This window comes from Puma concolor, chromosome C2, assembly GCF_028749965.1.
Source record: "Puma concolor isolate L17-30 chromosome C2, mPumCon1.1.hap2, whole genome shotgun sequence".
Lineage (NCBI taxonomy): Eukaryota > Metazoa > Chordata > Mammalia > Carnivora > Felidae > Puma > Puma concolor.
Window position 1 is genome coordinate 21,838,807 of NC_141675.1, and position 20,454 is coordinate 21,859,260.

The following is a 20,454-nucleotide window of genomic DNA, read 5'->3' on the forward strand; positions in this document are numbered from 1 at the left end:
AACATAGTATGTTTCTCTGCTAAGAGTACAGTATTCAGATTCTTCACATAAAGCTTAGTTAGGCTTATAAAATTATCGACACACCCTGTTTTGTGTTATCCTTTTTCTTTTCTTTTCTTTTCTTTTTTCATTTAAGACAGGGAATACTTCATTCAAACCCATCAGAGAAATGAATAGCTTGGATCTGTAACAAAGTGTTGTGTTTTAAAGCATTGATCAATAACTGTATACGAGAGTATACACTGCCACATACAAATTAACTGATCAGAGCACAACTTTTCAATGTTCAAAGCAGAATAAACTTCCCTGTAAAACTGGTCCCTTTGTGATATTTTTAACTTTAGTACTCCTCTCCTTCTTCTTCACCCTCTCCTTCAACAGAATCCACACTAACTTCCTCATAATCCTTCTCAAGGGCAACCATGTCCTCAGAAAACTCTACTTCCTCCATGCCCTCACGCACATACCAGTAAACAAAGGCATGCTTGGCATACATCAGGTCAAACTTGTGGTCCAGAAGAGCCCAGGCCTCAGCAATGGCTGTGGTGTTGCTCAGCATGCACACATCTTGTTGTACCTTGGTGGCCAGGTCTCCACCAGGTACCACAGGGGAAGGCTGGTAATCAAGCCATCTTTGAAGCCAGTGGGGCACCAATTCACAAACTGGATGATACTCTTGGTCCTGATGGTGGCAATGGCAGCATTTACATCTTTGGGAGCCACATCACCATGGTACAACAGGCAATAAGCCATGTGTTTACCATGGCGAAGGTCACATTTCACCATCTGGTTGGCTGGCTCAGAGCATGCATTGGTGATCTCTGCAACAGAAAGCTGTTCATAGTGGGCTTTCTCAGTAGAAATGACAGGGGCATATGTGGCCAGAGGGAAGTAGATGTGGGAATAGGGCCCCAGGGTGATCTGGAATTCTGTCAGATCAACATTCAGGGCTCCATTAAATCTGAGGGAAGCAGTGATGGAGGACACAATCCGACCTATCAACCTATTTAGGTTAGTGTAGGTTGGGTGTTCAATATCGAGGCTCCTACAACAGATGTCATAGATGGCCTCATTGTCTATCATGAAGGTACAATCAGACTGCTGCAGGGTGGTGTGGGTAGTGAGGATGGAGTTGTAGGGCTCAGCTACAGCTGTGGAAACCTGGGGGGGGGGGGGGCAGAAAAATGGAGAACTCCAGCTTTGACTTCTTGCCAAAATCCACAGAGAGAAGTTCCATCAGCAGGGAGGTGAACCCAGAAATAGTTCCCCCTCCAAATCTGCGGAAAACTAAGCAGCTCTTGAAGACCTGCTTACTGGCCAGCCAGTTTCTGAATTCAATCCAAGACAAGGTCAATGATCATCTTGCCAATGGTGTAGTGCCCTTGGTCATAGTTATTGGCAGCATCTTCCTTGCCTGTGATGAGCTGCTCGGGGTGGAAGAGCTGGTGGTAGGTGCCAGTGTGAACTTCATCAGTGACGGTGGATTCCAGCTCTACAAACACTGTCCTGGGCACATGCTTGCCAGAACCTGTCTCACTGAAGAAGGTGTTGAAGGAGTCATCTCCTCCCCCAGTGGTCTTGTCACTTGGCACCTACCCATCAGGCTGAATGCCATGTTCCAGGCAATAGAGCTCCCAGCCGACACTGCCAATCTGAGCACCAGCCTGGCCAACACGGACGGAGATGCGTTCACACACAGTTGTTGCTTTGCAGCTGCCAAGCAGATGGCAGAGAGGAAAAGGAGAGGTTGTTGCTTCCAACAGCGTGACTCTTAAGTAGCCAATGTAAGAGAACCTGTCCGCTTTGTTGTTGATTATAGGGTATATTCTTAAGATCATCCATGCCCTTCTAACAAATGGGTTTATCACTCAGAAGCAGCCATGCAAAAAAAGAAAAAAAATAGCGGAATGATCTGTTAAAGGTTCAGCTAGGGTGCCTGCTTAGGAATAATACACCGAAGGCTTGAGACTCTGACCTCCAGGATGCAGTGTAGATGCTACTCCAATACTTGACATGTGGTACTATGTCTCCAATAACTTGAATACAAAAGTACAAGAACAAAGAGGAATATGAGTGTCCCCTCTTATCATCACACTCTGTAGCCCACTTGTGGCATTTGTGCTTTCAGTTCCATAACCCTAGGTTCCTAGGTTCTAATTCCCAAAAGAGGAACACTTGCCAGGGGATGCAAGGTGGTTCCACTGAACCAGAAGCTGTACCTACCACTTGGATAGCCTGAATTCTCCACGGAAGTGATCACAGAAAGGAGTTAATGTACTGGCTGAGACAATCAACCTTGATTACCATGAGATCTTAGGGTTGCTTCTACACAGTATGTAAAAATACAGACATTCACTAAGACATCTCTTAGTATGTGTTTTGTACAGAAATTGTTTATGTGACTTGTCATGCGTTTTTTTCCCAGAGCCACATATACACAATCAAGGGGGGCGCTTAGTTGACTTGTACTCCATATCTGGCCTGGGGGTCAGAACTGGCCCTTCTGTTCCTGACGCCAAGTGGGATTACCATGCCTCACCAACTTGAGCCAGACCAGGCTGGCCCCGTGGAATGGATTAGGCGGGGAAGAGGAATATGCAGATGCCCAGACTTTTAGAACTGTGAGATATAATAAAAGAAACCAAAAATCCAGCTCACTCAGGACTGCACATAGGCAAACTTAATGACTAACCATAAATCACAATCCGGATTGTCCCCTCAATCGGGACTCCAACCGGGCTGTTCAATGCGGGGCTTCCCCAGTCAGAAGTTTGGATGTTGTTAAGTACTTGATTTGATGTATTAAGCCTTCTTTGTTCTTCTCTGTACTTCTCTCCCTCTATATGTTTACTATATAATTGTTTAATTCCTTATATTCCCTTTCCCTTATAATCAATAAATTCTTCCTCCACAAAACCAGAAGCGTGGTTATCGTGAATACTTACTATTATTCAGAACAGTATCTCTACACCCACTACTAACTGTCATTGGCCAATTAGAACAACTATTATCCAGTAACACAGGACAACAAAGGACTTAAAATCCTCAGTCTGGGGTCTGGGTCACCCCACTAGGCAAGCATACCAGTGAGAGTACTTGCACAAGGTGAGGAACTCTATTCGGGATGGTGGAGGAGAAAAATGAGAAGTATTACAGCCTCAGGACCCAGTGAAGAAGCAGTAATAGCTTTTCACTGACCTTCCTGCCTTATCTCTTCTATCACAACCAACATACTCAGAATTTTTGTTACTTGAGACCAACCAGCCACACTGGAGTCCCCATATTCTCTTGCCTCTTTCTAACTGAGATTCAGATGGAATGCCACACCAAAGAGCATTTGTTCTGGCTTCTAAGAAGCTGCTGAAGATGCTGGACGGTGCACACCAGTAGTGCTGAAGGGCAAACTGTGGTGCAAACCTTGACCAGGAAGAGCAAAGAGATGGAAAAGAACCAGGTAGATAAGTTCTCTTTCCTTTTCTCCCTCCGATGGAACGTTCTCAGTAGTGATTTCACCATGCAGCCTGGCCAAGTGGGTTGACCTGCTAAGTGACTTGCTATCTCTTTCAACTTCCTGTGAAGTAATAGCCTGTATGTTACCTCGCCCTGCTTACCATCCTTCCCTGCCTCACTTCCTTTTCTCTCACTCTTGCTGCCCTGGACTCGTATCTCTCATAAAAAACATCAACACCTAGTCCTTGCCTCAGATTCTATTTTCCAGAGAACCTACGTTAGATAAGTACATTATTCAGACTCCTTTGAAGTCAGATATGCCCGTGCAACTGAATTCTAACCCAGGGAATACAAGGAGAAATTATGTATCCCACTTCCAAAGTTGACAAAAATTTGCTCTTTTCTATACAAACTAGAAAGGAGAAAGAAAAAGAAAACCTGGGAACATTTCAAAGCCTCTCCATGGCAGAGCCTTGGTTAGCCTGTGTCCCTAAATGACAGTAGAGGAGTGCTATGTGCTCACTTGTGAACATTCCCATTACTATTACATTAACAAAAAATAAGCTTCTATTATGTTTGAAACATATTTGAGGTCTACTGGTCACTGCAATCAGCATACCCTGGTTAACAGACTTAAACCAGCAACTATTGAAGTTATTAAACCAGCAACTACAAATAGTGAAGATGAAGAGTCTAAAAAAGATATGATGCAAAAACTAGGAGTCATATTTTCTTTTTTTTTCTTTTTTTGCTGCCAGTTTTCCTGAAACCATATCTTGTTTGTAAATTTGTATAAATGAAGTAAAGCAACAAAGTCACGATTCATTTCTCCAAATTTTACAGTTAACAGGTCTTCTTTACAAGCCATTCCCCCCCAGTCACCCTTCAACCCATCTTCTCACACCTTCAGAAAAAAAAAAAAGCCAAATGATCTGAACTGGCAGGTGTTCATCCATGCAAACATCTTCGTGCAGGTTTTACCAACAAAGGCTACAGTCCTAGGAATGCAAGAGAAACTATGCTAGATGCAATCATTTAAACTAACAGACTTCTTCCTTTCTATCCCTACATGTTACCAACAAATGAGAGCAATTTTTCTCTAAAAAGTAGAAAAATCCCCATGCGAGGAGCACCTCATTTCTGATATTATGAGTAAATGGTGAGTAAATCTGAGTAAATGGTGCCCTCTGATCTTAAAAACTCAGGAGGACAGCGTGGCCCATAACCATGACTCCCATTTGCAATCGCTGCTTAATCTCTTACACAAACCACTCAAATGTCTCCACCCACTTCATTCTCTTTCTCTCTCTTGGTACCCACATCATCCCTCCCTAAAGATAAGCTTGTGGTAGAGTGGAAATGGGAGAGTTCTTGCTTTTCTCTCCCTGCTCTGTATTCAGTAAGAAAGCACAGATGCTGGGTCAGTCATGTGCTAATAAAGGATGGCAGCTGCATACCAGAGAAGCTGTGAAGGAGAGATACAATCCAAACCAAAGACCGGGGAGGAGATGAGTCAGGAGCACAGGATGAAGTCAACATCTGTGGCTTCTGCTGGAGGGAAAGGAATAGTTCATAGATCTTGCTAGATCTCAGCCTCGCTAACATGACATCTTAAATGGAGGAAAAACTGTACATTATCTTTGTTCATTCAACATACACTCACAGGGAAATTACTATGCTTAGAACTTGCAGAACACCAGGGGCAATCACCAGTGCAATGTACAAGATAATTAGATATGTGCTCTGATGGAGCTTGTGGGCTAGTCTAGAAACTCCATACTATACTCTCAACAAGGGATTCATTCCCACCGGCTTTCTTAAGAAAAATAAATTGCAAAAGTGATTATTATCATTATCCTAAACATCACTTATAAAACTTCTAAAAGCATCCTCTCATGGGTAAGATCTAAATCTCAAGACCCCGGCTTCTGAACTAAAAATCAAAACAGAAGTTCTGATAAATTGAAATTCCCTACTATCTCTCCACGTTCTTTCCTCCTCTAAGGTCTTTAAATGCACTCTCTGATTTTTAAAAATGAACCTTTTTGTCATATCAGGGAGAGGTGACACGAAACAGTGCTAGATTAGTGTGCAGATTGAATACATCTTTTTGCTAATTCAAATATCAGGTACGGGCTGAACAAAGGCAAATGCCAGGAAACTTCATTCTTCATAGATGGTGTTTTGCAAATGGAAGACTGCTCGCACACAAGAATGGGTACAATGGCCGGTTCCTCCCTCAGAAAGACAAAGCTGGGGCATAATGGGGCCCAGTATGTACAGCCTGACAGACAAGTGGGATGAGGGGAAAGGAAGGGAATAAGTCCTGGCACGTGTTTAAAGCAACCCTGGATGTGAAAATGGCTCGGTGGTTATATTATTTTTGATATCTTTATCAGTTAGAGACACATCATGACATACTGATGTCTGAAGCAATATGAGTCTAGAGTTTGCTTTAAAATATGTCATTAAAAAGGACCACAAAACATGGATATTTGTTAAAACTAGGTCATGGGCACATGGGTAAAATCTGTCTATTTTGTGTGTTTGAAAATTTTCATTATAAAATATCTTTTGAAGAGCTACCCACTGGGTCAGAAAGTTGTATACAGCTGAGGTACCAAGCTGTGAGCCTCTAACTGTAGCAGCTGTTACAGCACCGATAAATAGAAAATTCATGAACCTTTATTGCTGATCGTCACCGAGACATTGCTGCATAGTGTGAGGAGGTTCCTCATATTTGGGGAGGAGAGTCCTGATGCGGTAAAAAAATTGGATCACAGTCGCTCTTTGTTGTGGCACCTCAGAGGCGGCAGGCTGCTTTGGGAAGAAGCTGAACAACTCTTTTCCAGCTACTGGCTACCAGAAACTCATCAATGTGGATGATGAATGCAAACCCCGTAGCTTTTGTAAGAAGCGAATGGCCACAGAAGTTGCTGCTGATGCTGTGGGTGAAGAACGGAAGGGTTACACGGTCTGACTTAGTGGTGGCAACGACAAACCAGGCTTCTCCATGAGGCAGAGCGTCTTGACCCACGGCCGTGTCCACCTGCTGCTGAGTAAGGGGCATTCCTCATACAGACGAAGGAGGACTGGAGAAAGAAAGCACAAATCTGCCTGGGGTTGCACTGTGAATGCCAATCTCAATGTTCTCAACTTGGTCCTTGCACAAAAGGTGAGAAGGACATTCCTGGACCACTGATACTACGGGGCCTCATCACCTGGGGCCTAAAGAGCCCCTAAAGAGCTCACCTAAAAAAGCTAGCAGAAGCCACAAACTTTTCAGTCCCTCTAAAGAAGACGATGTCCACCAGTATGTTGTGAGAAAGCCCCTAAATAAAGAAGGTAAGAAACCTACCACCAAAGTGCCCAAGATTCAGCATCTTGTTACTCCGTGTGTAATCTACCTAAATGGCGCATTTCTCTGAAGAAACAGCATATGAAGTAAAATAAGGAAGACACTACAGAATATGCTAAATTTCTGGCCAAGAGAATAAAGAAGGCCAAAGAAAAATGCCAGGGACAGATTGCCAAGAGACAGGGGCTGTCCTCCCTGAGAGCTTCTACCTTTCAGTCTGAGTCCAGTCAAAAACGAGACTTTTCAAGGTGCCTGGGTGGCTCAGCCGGTTGAGAGTCCGACTTCAGCTCAGGTCATGATCTCATGGTTCATGAGTTTGAGCCCCAAATAGGGCTCTTTGCTGTTAGCACAGACCCTGGTTCAGATCCTTTCTCTCCTTCTCTCTCTGCCTCTGCCTCTCTCTTTCTCTCTCAAAAATAAATAAACATTTTCTAAAAACTTAAAAAAAACCCAAAATTTTCTAAGAGTAACAAATAAGATCAGACATAAAAAAAAAAAGATCACGGTCTTTGTTCTCTACACAAACACATCCCAGATGCCACCTGTCTCCTTCTCCATATGGTTGAGAACCAACTCATGTTTACCTAATTCTACTATTTCCATATATTTCATCCCGATCCAAAAACATGCGCATGGCTGCCTCTACTATGATATATTTCCCGTGCCCATTACTTAACCTAACAGTAATTATTTTTCCATATCATGAATCTCTCCCAATCAGTAATAATGACGCTCCCACCAGCTATTGTTTATTTTTTCCTAAAAAAATGAACCCACATCTGTATTGAATGAACCCTTCTCTCCAGCCAGTGTTCCCTCACTTCCCAACCCCCACAAGGACCCAGCCCGGGGCTGGGCTGACTTCAGGCAAATAGTCTTCAGCTTCACTTATAGAGCTACTAACTAAATACTGGGATTTAAGCATGAACAGTTCATTCATTGATCCAATAGACAATTGTTAAGCACTTATTATGTGCCATGTGTTACAGCTACAAAAATAAATCAATGAGATATTAACCTCGAAGAAGGTGAAAATCTAGCATGTGCGATAAATGCAAAAACAATTGCAATAGGTTGTAGGAAAAAATGCAGTTAGATACGTATGCTAGGTAGAGCGGCAACCTCAGTGAATATACTCACTTCAACTTTTTGGAATTAGGAGGTACGGCTATGAGGACTGGGCTTCCAAAGATGAAAAAAATTCCTGATTTTGCCTCTGGAAGGTAGAGCAGTGGTTTGTCAGGCATGTGTAAGAAAGCTTAGACATGAATTATAAAAATTCCATGAAGCTAGAACTAATAAAGGGAAGTCATAAGAGATAAGGTTGGAGGAAAAGAATATGAAGCTTCTTAATGCTATAAACCTTGTGATATAGTCCACAGAAAATAAAAAGTCACTGAAAGCTTTTAAGCAGGGCTGTCAAACAATAATACTTGCATTTTAGAAAAAACTTCCCTGTGGTAGAGTAGGGGACGGCTCTGAAGGCTCAGGGCAAGGCCACAGGATGGTTGTAGCTGTCCAGAGGACAGAAGACATACACCTGAATAAAGGCAATGACAGAGAAAGAGGACTCAGATGGCCCATAAATGTATTTACCGGCCTTGTATAAACCTTTATTTCTCCCCCAAAAGAGTCTATTTCCTCTAATAAGTCACCCTGAGAGACTATTGGGGAAAATCGGGGAGCAAGAATATTTGCCTGCTGTGCCCTATTATTCATTCCCTACAGATTTTCTCTCTTTCTCTCCCTCCCCATAAAGCCCTCAGCAAGTCCCAGTTCCTCCAAGCCATTTCTTGGCTCCTTTCTTCCTACTTTTTAAATTTGATTTTTAAGTAATCTCTACACCTAACACGGGGCATGAACTCACGACCCCAAGATCAAGAGTCGCGTGCTCTACCAACTGAGTCAGCCAGGTGCCTCTCTTTCTAATTCTGAGCTCTGATCTGTACACTCTTCAGCTGTTTGGTTTATACTGTAAAGGCTCCTTGTTCTAGAATTGTGGCTACGTGGACCAAAGGCATCTGCCTGAGTGGACAAGAATATGACAATGACACGTAGCCACCGCAATACACCGAAGTCGAGACTGATTTTGACAAGAACAAAAGCTTTCTGCCTGCTGCCCCATCTTATGGGATTTTTAGGGTTTGGAGAAATAGCCATTGTCTGTCTTAAAAATCCTGAATGCCCATGTGAGACTGAATGCCATTTAGATAAATGAGCCATTTATAGTGATGGTTCCTGTAACAGAATTATTCAGTTGGTTGCTCCGGAATTTGTTCCTTTTATTTTTAAAGTTCAGTGGAAGTTAGTTTTGTCAAAGTACTCTGCAAACGTTGTTGAGAAATTAAGTTCCAGGGGGTAAGATCCTAGACAAGTGTCAGCTGGCACAGCAAAGGTGTCAGGAACGTTATATGTTTAATTAAGTGTTCACTGATCAATAACATAGGTATACTTTATCCCAAGATAAACACTGATATATACATATCATTGAGAGAGTTCATTTTTTGAGAGAAACAAGCCAGGTAATTCTTCAAGGCAGACAATTCCAGGACCATGACCTACACGTTACTTGGTGACATGCTAAGCGGGATTCCTGCTACCATTTCTGCGTGGTCAACATCCGTTTTGGCCACTGCATCCTTTTCTTTCTGGGGCCTTGACCACTTCTCCTCTCCCTGCCTCTGTTCCCCAAACTCCAAGAGCTAAGACCCTGTTTGCAGCTTTCCGAAGCATCCCGCTTCGGCATTTTCCCCTGGTCAGCCCCCTTTCCAAACTATCTCCTCCTCCAAACGAGCCCACTAACTATTTCATCTCCTCAGCTAGGTGTTAGAGGAGAGGCAATGAAAATGCCTGGTTAAAACCAATTCACACTGGTGGTAGGAGTCTTAACTTGCATTGCAGTTTTCAGCAGAACCTGTTATTCCAAATGAATCTCTGATTGGTGGGATGCACGAGGGAATTATTTTTGAGGTGTGGGGAGCTAGAGTTCTTCCTCGCTGATTCATACTGACCAGAGCCTCTATATCCAATTTTCCTCCCTCATAGAGACTCCTACAGAGTCTACATAAACACATGCTGCAGCCCCAGCCCTCCAGATTACACCTAAAAAAACCTCAGCAGGAAACGTGGTTTGGCTTCCCAGTCCTTACAGTCTGTAGTTGAGTTTCCTCCCCCGGAGTCACGGGCGCACATTTGGACTTTTTCTACATAGGCTTCTGTGGCTCCTAGCAAAGATAAAAGTTATACTGATTATCTCTTGCACTGTTGTCTTCTCCAAATAGCAAAATATCTAGCTTGAAAGTTAATATAAACAGTGACCACAATGCAGACCCTCCTAAGAGAGGAAGTTAATATGGAAATCAAATAAAGAAGTAAGGTGCATCTTTATAACACTGCATTTTTAAAAAAAAATTTTTTTTTCAACGTTTTTTATTTATTTTTGGGACAGAGAGAGACAGAGCATGAACGGGGGAGGGGCAGAGAGAGAGGGAGACACAGAATCGGAAACAGGCTCCAGGCTCCGAGCCATCAGCCCAGGGCCTGACGCGGGGCTCGAACTCACGGACCGCGAGATCGTGACCTGGCTGAAGTCGGACGCTTAACCGACTGCGCCACCCAGGCGCCCCTATAACACTGCATTTTAACATCAGCTCATTATGCACAGACAAACCTTCCCTTTATATATCCCAAACATTACCCATAAAATAGGGAACAAGTAGGAAGCCCCCGTGAGCACACACACTTCTCACTAATGCCCTTACGGTCAATTCTGCAGCCAGCTCAGATCGCTGTCTCTTCATTGCACACCACATGAAATGTGGCCTGCATTCAGGGGCCACATTTTAAGAAAAAACATGGTTCTTTTAATACTGAACACACTTGGCTTTGACCATAAACAGTGGAATTTCCTCCAACTAAACACCTAGACAAAGGGAGTCCACCGATCATTTGGCTTTCTTTCAAAGAGCTCAAATTCTATCTTCACAGTATCTCCAAGCTAAGGTATAAATAAACTAAACAGACTCTCTCGTGTGCACTATGACAGAACTCAGCTTCCCGACTAGATGTGCTAAGTCCCAAACCAGAGCTTCATCCCTGCTACAAAACCTAAAAAGCAAGCCTAAAATTCACAACAGGCCCCTAGAAAATCAAACCTTGGATATAAGGCCAAGTTCCACTACCTTATCATTCAACAAATCCATGATGAGTTTCCTCTCTGTGCCAGGTATTAGCTAGGCTCAGGTGATACAAAGATGAACGATAAAAGAGAGTCCCTTCCTTTTTTAGCGGGGCTCACGGTTTAATGACATAAGCAGGCAGTTACAATATAGTGTAACTGTTGTGACAGGCCACAGGTCAAGGGCACACAGGGCGGAAGCATCTACACCACTTAAGAGCCAGGGCAGGTGAACATCAGAAAAATTTCTTAGTGAAGAAGGCATCTAAGATGAGGGATTTTATTTTTATTTATGGGTTTTTTTTTTATTTTGTACTTTCATATGGTTTCAGGCTTACAAAAAAAGTTGCATGAATGGCACAAAGGATTCTCATACACCCTTTCTCCAGATGTGCTAAATGTTCTAACAAATATGGTCTCTCATATATGATACATATATATGATATATATATATATATATATATATATCATATATATGTGTGTATATATATGTATATATACATACATACATTTTTAAAGTCATTTAAGAGCAATTTACAGAAATTATGCCCCCTTTACTCTTAGATACTCCAGTGTGTATTTCCTAAAAGCAAGGACATTCTCTTCCATAGTTTACAATTAGCAAAATTGTGAAATTAATACTATCTCATACTACTGTCTTAACTACAGACCTTATTCAAATTTCACCAATTGCCCCAACATATACTTTATAGCAAAATAAGTTCCCAGCTCATGCACTGCATTCAGTTGTCCATTTAGGACCCTACAGTCTGGAACTGTTCCTTTGTCTTTCCTGACCTTGTCATTTTTGAAGCACACAATCTAGTTATTTGGTAGAACGTCCCTCAATTTGGTTTTGTCTGATATTTTCTCATTATTAGATTTAGCATAAGCATTTTTGGCAGAAAATGCCACGGAGCTGGTTTTGTGTTTTTGTGATGAGTTTTGGAAAATGAAGAGAAGTCAGCATGCATAACCTATTGCTACACGAATTTGCTTTTACATTCAGACTTGGGAGGAAGGGAGAGCAAAGGGAAAGGCTATACTATTATTAGCTAATATCGATCAAGTACTTAAGAGCCAGGCATTGTTCCAACTGCATTACATAAGTCAGCTCAATCATCCTCAGGACGAATGCTCTTTTCCCATATTTCAGATAAGAAAGACTGAGGTACATAGAGATGACAAAGCTGACAAAGGCAGCCACCGGGTTTCAAATCCAGACATACTGACTCTACTGCCTATACTGTCAGCAGAAGAGATTCAGTGACGGCAAAAAATCTTTCAAAAAGAAAGGCTTGCACTGAGTTCAGAACCAGCTGGCTTCCAGAACGGCGCGCAATACCTGGTCCAAGCAACTTCCGTAGAGATTGTGGCTTATGGCTGTGGCGCTCCCGCCCCCTGCTGGCTGCAGTCGCATATTGCATGCTCTTCGTTGCTTTCTGCTCAATTGGCAGGAGCACCTCTGTGCAGAACAATGATCACTGAAATTTCTGCAGAACAGAATTATGCCTGACCTATGAACATGCATCAGGAAGAATTTGGCACCCCTTCCATTCTTCTTCTCTGAGCCTCTCAGCCCCCTGCCACATTCTAAACGTTGCTCAGCAGAATAAATCCTAAGCCCTGTTCTCACCAACTTCTTTCATGAAACTTCCCCAGAGAATTTTTTTTTTAAACCATGACAAATTTGGAATCCACTGAAGCAGTAAGGAAGCTAAAAGTTAAATTAATCAGAATACAATCCCCAGACAAGACAATCATTGCAGCCGAGGAAACCTGTAGGGAGGGTGTTTGTCCTTGGAAAATATTTGAAAAGGATCCAGTGCAGCTGAAGCAAATCATCTCACAGTGGGCTCTGAAGAGCCACATAGGATCAAATCACTAGGCAAATAAGATGATGGAGAGGAAAAATTCCCCTGAATGAATCATAAGCAGCCTCTATTTTCAATCTAATTCCCCTGCTCTTCAGAGGTAAAAGCTTGTCCCTCTCAGATTCAAAAGCCCCTGGGGCTTTCACAAAATTCCATTGTTTTCTATAGTAAGGGGAAGAAGCAGAACTAAAAGCCAGAAGACAATTCAATGGCAGTCTTTAAAGGAGAGCACACTGATGGATTCCATATATATCTGAAATAGGCCTGGCAATTAAAAAAAAAAAAAAAAAAAAGAATATGTATTTAAATTCCCCAAATACATCCTATTGGAAAATTTGCTCATTCTGCCTTGATGGCAAAGACAGATAAGTCCATGGCCATTATTAAACCACTTCTAAGCTCCTTGCTAGAGAATACTGACACCAGGAGGTCCCGTGTGAGTATTAAGTTGATAACTTCTAGACACCTGTGTATCTGTCAGATTTGGAGGGACACAAATATATTTGCATACTGATATTACCAAACAGAGGGCTGAAACCTTTGCCCCCAGGTCAAATCAACTCAGTTAGACAAATGCCTCCTGGGGGTGGGGGGTGATTGGGCTAAGCAAGCCTGTTACTTCAAGGTCTTCTTATTTATTTTAACAAAGCATCGAGGGTTCCTTGAAGAATTACTCAGAACTCTCCACTTTCAGTCTATCTGGAAACTTGTGCCTCCATATCAGTTATCTCTTGCCACAATAGTGCTGCATAACAACCTCTACACCTCAATAGCATCCAGGATTAAGCATTTATTGCTCTCGTGTCTGGGGTTGTCAACCAGAATGGCCTTGCTGATGGTATTGCCTAGACTCTCTCATATGTCTGGGGCCGATGAGACATGTCCACACCACCCATCAGGCTGGGCCAGTATTGTTCTCATGGCAGTGTGCTCAGCAAGTGAACATATGAGAAACACGATGCCTTTTGAGACCCAGGCTCAGATATAGCATGCTGTCACTTCTACATTCCATGGGCCAAAGCAACTCATAGGATATGTCCACATTCAAAGGAAGTAGACTCTTTGTATTGGAGGAAATGCAGCCTTAGGGCAAAAGGTGTAGATACAGGGACAGGTTAAAGACTTGGAGGCACGACGGGAATCATGGCACAGAAAATAAAACTGGCTGGGAACTCTCCACATTCCCAGCATGCTCTTTCTTCACATATACTCTTCTCAATGGATGGACTACAACCAGTGCTCTCTAGATTGTCCTGGTAAGATTGAATAAAAAGGAAATTCTTCAACCTTGAGGATAACTTTTCTACATGTGAGATCTGGAACACCCCAGCTACCTGAAGGTATTGTATCAGAGCCTTTAGATCTGACATAAATTACCACTTAAGACCATCAATTTCTCATTGATAACTGGTCCCAACTTCATTCTAGAGCAGTCTCAGATCTAAGAAAAAGCAGAAAAATGTCACTGATGTTGTCTCCCACTATGTCACAACCTTTGGTCAAAAAATATACATCTAAAGGGGCGTCTGGGAGCGCCTGGGTGGCATTAAGCGTCCAACTTCCCTGACTCAGGTCATAATCTCACAGTTTGTGAGTTGGAGCCTTGCATCAGGCTCTGTGCTGACAGCTCAGAGCCTGGAGCCTGCTTCGGATTCTGTCTCCTTCTCTCTCTGCCCCTCCCCCACTTGTGCTCTGTCTCTCTCTGTCTATCAAAAATAAAGTAAAGGAGTGTCTGGGTGGCTCAGTCAGTTAAGTGTCCAACTTTGGCTCAGAGCCTGGAGCTTGCTTCGGATTCTGTGTCTCCCTCTCTCTCTGCCCCTCCCCCACTCATGCTCTGTCTCTCTCAAAAATATATAAACATTATAAATATTGAAATATGAATTACATATAACATGAAATATTACATATAACATGAAATATTATATATAATATGAAATAGTGTTTTTTTCTACCATGAAAAAAAATGTATTACGTTGCTGGTAGTCCTGCAATCTTTGCCATCAGAAAATCCTAATAATTAACCAAGAATGAAAATGATACAAGCAGTAGTCATAATAGGATCTTTTATTTCATGAGGAGCCCACCTAACCTGAAAAGAATAAAGGACATAATGAGTGTTTAGTCTGGATTAAGGGTATTGAGTAAGGAAGTGGGCAGTCAGAAAAAAGTAGGCTGCACTCCAGTGTTTATAGCAGCACTATCAACAATAGCCAAAGTATGGAAAGAGCCCAAATGTTCATTGATGGGTGAAAGGAGAAAGAAGATGTACACACACACACACACACACACACACACACACACACACACACACACACACAATGGAGTATCACTCAGCAATCAAAAAGAACGAAATCTTGCCATTTGCAAGTATGTGGATGGAACTGGAGGGTTTTATGCTAAGTGAAATTAGTCAGAGAAAGACAAATATCATATGACTTCATATGAGGACTTTAAGATACAAAACAGATGAACGTAAGGGAAAGGAAACAAAAATAATATAAAAACAGGGAGGGTGACAAAAACGTAAGAGACTTTTAAATATGGAGAACAAACAGAGGGTTACTGGAGGGGTGGTGGGAGGGGGGATGGGTTAAATGGGTAAGGGGCATTAAGGAATCGACTCCTGAAATCATTGTTGCACTATACGCTAACTAACTTGGATATAAATTTAAAAAATAAATTAAATTTTAAAAATGTATACATATCTATAAACATCTAAAAATTTTTTAATTCCACATATGTGTGATATAATAAGATCTTAAAAATTAGGGTACATAGATTTCTTGATCAATTGCAGTCTTTCTGGGTGAAAAATCAAAACACATACACTATCTGAAAATTTTTTTACTTGAAGAAAGGAACTAAGAACTCTTTTTGTGTGTGAGTGTGGGAGGAGGGCTTTCAGCTTTTGACTTTTGAATGGCCTTGATGAATTCTCTTATTTGAATATGTTCATATAATGACTCCTCAGTTCTCAAATGACTAGGTTTTTAACCAAATCATTTTTCCTTCCTTCTCCATTTCTTATTCATCTTTTTTCATTCCATAACTGTTCTACTACCTGTCTAGAAATAATATATAAATGGAAAATATATGACCCCTCTCCCCTCAGTTTGCATATCTGCAAATATAATTTAACAGGAGAATCTAATATTTTCATTAATTATCTTTCCTTTACTATGTTCCAAGTGATTTTGCAAGTAACAAGGGTAAAAACTTACTCATGTTTTTTTCCTTTTTTTTTTTTCTTTTCTAGTTTAAGTCAAGATTAGAGTAACAACATGACGAACCATGCTATGCTTCTCTTGGTATTTCCATCTTGCTGAATTGATGGTACATCAGGCAGCCCAATTTTTCCCAAAGGATAGGTTCACATTCAAAATATTAAATCCTTAACAGAGACAAATGAGGAAGCCATTTGAGATCCCTCCATTACTTCTCAATTTCAGTGAATCTCTTAATTTAGCCCTTTGAGCAATAATCTGTTCATTTCACTGTCATGCAAGTTCTATTTTACTCCACCTGACAGTCTGCCTACCTTTTTGTATATTGGAACATAAAAAACAATTTCAAGGAATAAAACCATCTCCCATAACATATCTCTGCTAATGCCAACCATATTGATTGCTTGACCTTTACTAAGTCTACTGACTAGATGGCATATAATGTTTGAGGATTAAAGATGCTGACTTATTTCTTTTCTAAGTCAAATTTAAACTCTGACTGCCCAGAATCAAATCCTGCACACTGTCTCAACCTGTCCCTGCTTCGCATCACTCTCTCTGACATTTGGACACCACTTATTGATTGAATTTTTAGCAGGTGTCATTCAAGGGCACCCAGCTTGAGCTGGGCCAGCATTAGAATGGCAGACTCCCAAGGGCCTAAAAATGACCCAGTCTGACCCAAATGTGTATCATCTTTCTGCAGAAATAAATGGATTCATTGAGGTTATCAGTTTAATAATTCTGATCCAATTATGATTACCATAATTAACAAACAGTCTTAGCAACAGAGGCATTCAGACTTAAGGGATTTTCCTTTTCAAGAAAGGAAATATGATAAGAATGATTTAGCTTTCTCATTTCCAAGTATTTGGGGTGTGAAATCCATGGACTAAAATTTACTTTTATCTAACAGATGCGTTGCTAAATAGGGATGCAGAAGCATCATTCAAGACCATAAACCTCCACTGTCACCACACACACACACACACACACACACACACACACACACACACACAGATTAGATAATGCCCTGGTCAAAAAAAACCATCTTTGCCAAATCTGATCATGATACTTAAAAACTAGCCTTGGATGCATATCAATTGGGTTTTGTTTAACTTGTGTAATTTAACAGAATAATTTTCCATCTTTCAAAAAGAATTTCTAAGCACTATAAAAGTGGCAAATATTTTATCCTTTTTTAAATATGAAACTTATTGTCAAATTGGTTTCCATACAACACCCAGTGCTCATCCCAACAGGTGCCCTCCTCAATGCCCATCACCCACTTTCCCCTTCCTCCCATCCCCCATCAACCCTCAGTTTGTTCTCAGTATTTAAGAGTCTCTCATGGTTTGCCTCCCTCCCTGTCTGTAACTTCCCCCCCTTCCCCTCCCCCATGGTCTTCTGTTAAGTTTCTCAGGATCCACATAAGAGTGAAAACATATGGTATCTGTCTTTCTCTGTATGACTTATTTCACTTAGCACAACACTCTCCAGTTCTATCCACGTTGCTACAAAAGGCCAGATTTCATTCTTTCTCATAAATGGCAAATATTTTAAAAGTCAAGCACATTGTTCACTTTTAACAGCATATTTGGAAGTCATTCATGACCTCACAGATCAAAGACAACCCTTCCAGTTTCTATTAATAAACAAGACATTACTACTAGGCTTACTATGCACAACCAGACAAGATTATGAACACCTTCAGTTAGTAGAAAGAATCAATGAAGCACCACTGTTGACTCAATATGAAATTCAGACTAGAACATATACACCTTAACATCTTGTGTGGTTTAGCTTTGAGTACACAGGCACTATAAGACACTGGTCCCAGGGGTGCCTGGGTGGCTCAGTCGGTTAAGCATCCGACTTTGGCTCAGGTCATGAGCTCATGGTTCATGGGTTCAAGCCCTGTGTCAGGGTCTGTGCTGACAGCTCAGAGCCTGGAGCCTGCTTTGGATTCTGTGTCTCCCTCTCTCTGCCCCCTCCTCCACTCACACTCAGTCTCTCTCTTTCTCTCAAAAATAAATAAACATTAAAAAAAAAAGACACTTTTTCTTTCACGATCCATTTTTCCCCATTGACATGGAAAAGATGTCTTAAGTTAAATTGTATATTGTATAGTTCTACCTTATCCCTAAAACAGAGTTAAGGTGACCAAGTTATTGGCCACTTTTAGTATGCTATTAATATTGTGTTCTTGGAAAGCCAGTCTCATTGTAAAATGAAATTTAAACATCAAGAACAGAATCAGCATTTTTTTGCCATCAAGGAAGAATTTCTCCCATAAAATTGGTACCTTGGGACTAATTCACTTTGTCTCTCAAAAGTTAATTGTGTGTATCTCTTTGCAACTAACTCCATGTTCAGTGGTATGTTGAAAGCTTAAAATTAGTCACAGTAGGGGTATCTACACCACAGAAACGGGCAAACTACTCATAGGTTTACAAGTTTAGTATTAGAGAAATAAAGGTGTTCTATATCTGTATTGTCCAATATAGTAGCTCCTAGCCATATGTAGCTATTGAACAACTGCAATGTGGCTATCATGACTGAGCTACTACATTTTTAATTTGATTTCATTTTAATTTAAATAGCCGTATGTGGCTAGTGGCTACCATTTTGAACAGCTCAGTTCCACAGTGAAAAAAACAAGTGATGGCCTCTACCAAAAGTAATAGAGACTGAGGTAGCTAAGGCTTGGGAAGAAACCGAAGTACCTAAAAGGGGGGGTCAGTTCAGGTCTTAGGAAAATGAAATGCAAAGCGCTTCCAGGTTGTGTCATTACTTTTTGGCTCTGCTATCCACCCATGTATTCATTCTCAGGCCTGGAGCAATCAGTTGTGGGGACAGATGAAAACTACTTCTTCATTAAGGTGACTGAGTAAAGAAAAGTGGCACCAATGCCCTAAAATAATGGTTCCCCAATTTCAGCATGCATCAGGATCACCTGGAAGACTCACTGAACCATAGATTTTTGGGTCCTGCCCTCAATTTCTGATCCAGTGAGTCTAGGCTGGGGACCAAGAATTATCTTCCTAACAAATTCCCAGGTACTACTGATACTGATGATCTGAAGACCACACTTTGAGAACGACTAGCCTCAAACTAATTTATAGCATCTCCAAACCCTGCTTCTTCAATCATAGTCCACATGCTTTTCACTCCAGCTGAAATCCTATTAGCTGTGTTTTCTAAGACACTAAAGCAAATCTCATTCGTCTCCATTGGTTAATTCTGTTCTTAAGGTCTGGCGTTAAAACTACCAGAAACCTGACAAGCTCTCCTACTTCACCTCTTCTGGGGTCTCTGGAGCTCTGTTGTTCCCACTATGCCAGATGCTACTTTCAAATGTACAGTGTAAAGAGTTTCTGCTCCAAGCCCCAGCTGTTTACAAAAGCTACAGACACCACTTAATCTCTCTCTCTCGCTCTCCCCCATAATACCTTCCAATAGAATACACTAAACACAAGCACAAAAACCAAAAACAACCTCTAGTATATACCTACACCTTGCAAACTCCTTGACAATATAGATTTCAGCAGGAGCTAAACGATTTTATTTCCCAGAAGGAGGTGGTAAAAAGGGACTCTTCCCCAAATGGAAACACACCTATTTGAGTAGATTGGAGACCCAGGAATTTGGATCGTGAGAGTAAATGGCGTCTCAGTTTTAATTCTAGTTTAACAAAGAAAGCAATATGAGGCCTGTACTTTCTCCTATTCTTGTTTTATCCCCCCTCATCCAGAGAAAGAAGATGATGGTATTCAGGAGACCATTTTAGAAACTGGTCCTGAGACAGCTAGGATAAAGAAAGGTTGATAAAGACCAAGTTATCCATCAAGACAGAAATGAATGATAGCTAAAAACACAATGTTGGTGATATAAAGAGAAATTACAAAGGAGGAGAAATATACAAGTATCAACTTCTGAGCCCCCACCCCCAACCTGTTGCCCCAACTACTCAGAGTTTGTTTTTTTTTTTTTTTTTTTTTTTTTTCTGATAAGGATGTTGCCTCACTTTCTACAACAGAATTCTGTTGTGTCTAATCAGCACACGGTTAGGAAATCAAGGAACATTTTAAAAGTGAGAGCAGAGGCACCAAACTCTGTTCTTTCTGTGACGTGTGGCTATTTTTATCTCCAGGCTAAACCACTTCTAGACTGGGAAAAAAATCCTCAGCTTTTCACTATAAACAAGAGATTAGATCTAAACTCAAAGTATAGTACTGAATAAATAAAAACAGGCACTCCCTATTATTTCTCTTTGCATATAGATTATTTACACTATGAATGCTTTTTGCATACTTTTAAATCCATCTAAATTGGCCTTAACTGGTATTCTAAGGGACAGAAACACTAGAT

The 20,454-nt window shown here is 41.2% G+C and overlaps 2 pseudogenes across 1 annotated transcript in view; one reads left to right on the plus strand and one right to left on the minus strand.

Annotated features, from left to right (window-relative positions):
• Positions 1-340: 340 nt before the first annotated feature.
• Positions 341-20,454, minus strand: part of LOC112850041 (tubulin alpha-1A chain-like) — a 36,347-nt pseudogene continuing 16,233 nt past the window's right edge. Inside the window, exons 2-4 of the transcript XR_015239937.1 lie at positions 9,958-10,032; positions 8,018-8,348; positions 341-1,687 (exon numbers count right to left, since the gene is read on the minus strand). The product of XR_015239937.1 is annotated as a tubulin alpha-1A chain-like (transcript). The remainder of the gene's footprint in view (positions 1,688-8,017; positions 8,349-9,957; positions 10,033-20,454) is intronic.
• On the plus strand, positions 3,125-7,081 carry LOC147577132 (small ribosomal subunit protein eS6 pseudogene; annotated as a pseudogene).